This window comes from Propithecus coquereli, unplaced genomic scaffold (assembly GCF_000956105.1).
Source record: "Propithecus coquereli isolate 6110/MARCELLA unplaced genomic scaffold, Pcoq_1.0 Scaffold676, whole genome shotgun sequence".
Taxonomy (NCBI): Eukaryota; Metazoa; Chordata; class Mammalia; order Primates; family Indriidae; genus Propithecus; species Propithecus coquereli.
The window spans coordinates 246,552-248,823 of NW_012152796.1; positions in this window are offsets into that span (position 1 = coordinate 246,552).

Sequence of the window (2,272 nt, forward strand, 5' to 3'; positions counted from 1 at the left end):
TTCTTTGACACTTTTCCACTGGGAGGCTGTGTGGATGTTCTCAGCCCCCTTCTTGAGTCTGGGCAGCTCTTTGACTGCTCTGGGCAGGGGGCCGTGGCAGAAGGGGCGGCGTGCAGCTTCCTAGGCTGCTTCCTCAGCGCCACCACGCGAGGTGCCCCCACCAAACGCCCCCGTGGCCAGAGCCTCCATGTAGGGCTCTGGGGAGGCCCAGCTGACTCCCTCGGATGTGCGAGTGAAGGAACCATCTGGCCTCCTGTGTCAGCTGTTCAAGTCAGCCCCGCAAAAGCCCTAGGAGTAGAGAAGAGCACACCCAAACTCCTGAGTTCTTTTCAAATATCCTGGCCCACAGCATCCATGAACATAAAAAAAAAATGACTTATTTTCCACCATCAAGCTTTGGGCTGGCTTTTTGCACAGCAGTGGATACTTGGGCCACCCCGCTCCCCACCTCTCGGTTCTCCCTGAACTCCGGCTGAAGGGCTAGTAGACAAGAGGACATTGAAATGGTCTTGGCCTTGGTCATCTGATGGTTCGAAAAGGAACATTTCACACTGCACATGTGAGTCTTTTGCCGACACCGGATGTTGACCCTGCAGTCACGATTCCTGATATTTGGAACTGGGGATGTGTCTGTCCTCTTCTAGACCCTGCGAACGTTTATAAGTCCCCTTGTATTAATTGACCCTTGGTGTCCTCACACCCACTAGCCGCTTTCCACTTCTTCCCACACCAGCAGGCAGGGGAAGGGCAGCACCTACACAGACCAGGCCACAAGGTTGGTGTAGTCAGGATAAGCGGCCGGTCACCTATTTCACCTACTTGGATAAATAATAAACTTAACGGGTGTTAATAACCAGGGGAACGCTTCAGAGTGTTCAGTGCTGAATGCTGGGTTTTTGTAAAACACAATTGTCCCCTTTCTGGTCTCAGGAAGGTTGTACGCAGACATCGCCGTGATGGGCGTAAGTGGGACCGCGCTCTCAGAGTGGGGTCTGCCAGCCCCAGGCCTGCTGCGCCAGGTGCTGGGCCCGGACGCGCCCCGCATTCCTAGCAAGGCGGGGGGAGTGGGAGGCGCCTTGTGTCTGCCTCAGCGTTCTGTGGGGGTTTACACGAGCCCACCACAGAGCGTATTTTTAAACCTATGATACTAATAAAACGATCCGATCGATGCTGTTTTATCCGTTCTAGAAAGAGACTGGGGAAATTCCAGTATTCGTCATCTTGGACACAAAATCCATCTGGTAAAGGTGTTCCATACTCTCCCCTGGAAGGTAGACAAACCCCAAAGCGCCAAGTGCTCACCTTACCAGACACAGTTGATGAAGTGGTGGCCTTCAATAATTGCTTCTGTTCTTTGTGTTCACATTTTTTTCTTTTGAAAAACTCCAAAGGCTTGTTGTTTAATGCAGGGTGCTTGGTCTGCATGTGGCGAAGCAGTTTTGAAGGTTTCATGGCTTCACTGAATAGTCGGTCACCACGTTATACAAAGTGGGCTTGGAGAATGTGAATCACCTGTTGCAATGAACCCGTAATTTAAGTAGGACTCTTGGTATATTATTTTGAATGCAGCTTTCAGTTTGTTGGCAATCTTAGGGTCTTCTGCTGTCTCATCATTGGGTCTTTGCCCCTTTTCAAAGAAACTCTCCAGCGACATTTGTTTTTTACTCAGTTTTGCTAGGGGCCTACCAAAACTGACTGAGCCAAGTGCGCAGTGTGGGAAAGAGGCACAGACGGAAGTGGTAGACAAAATAATGGGCAGGCCCCACGTGGACTAAAATCAGTGTCGGATTCTGACTGAAAGCCTGCCTCCAGATGCAGCTGTACAACTGAAGTACATCAACTCGCTTGCCACTAGAAAGCCTGCCACCAAATGCAGCTTAATTGTCACTTGCCATTCACTAATAGCGTTTCGATATGAGCAACTGATTTATTATGATCTCTCTGCAGCCAAACCTCTCTGCTAACGATGATCGGTATTGGCAGCTGCTCCCCAGCGCTAGCACCACGCCTCAGCTCCACCTCAGACCATCACGCATTAGATACTCATAGGGAGCCCACAACCTAGATCCCTCGTGTGCGGTTTACAGCAGGGCTCCTGCTCCTACGAGAATTCACTGTTGCTGTGACAGGAGGCGGAGCCCAGGCAGTGATGCAAGTGATGAGGAGCGGCTGTAAATACAGATGAAGCGTCTGTCACCCACCTGCTGCTCACCTCCTGCTGTGTGGCCTGGTTCCTAACAGGCCATGGACGGGTACTGGTCCAGGGCTGGGG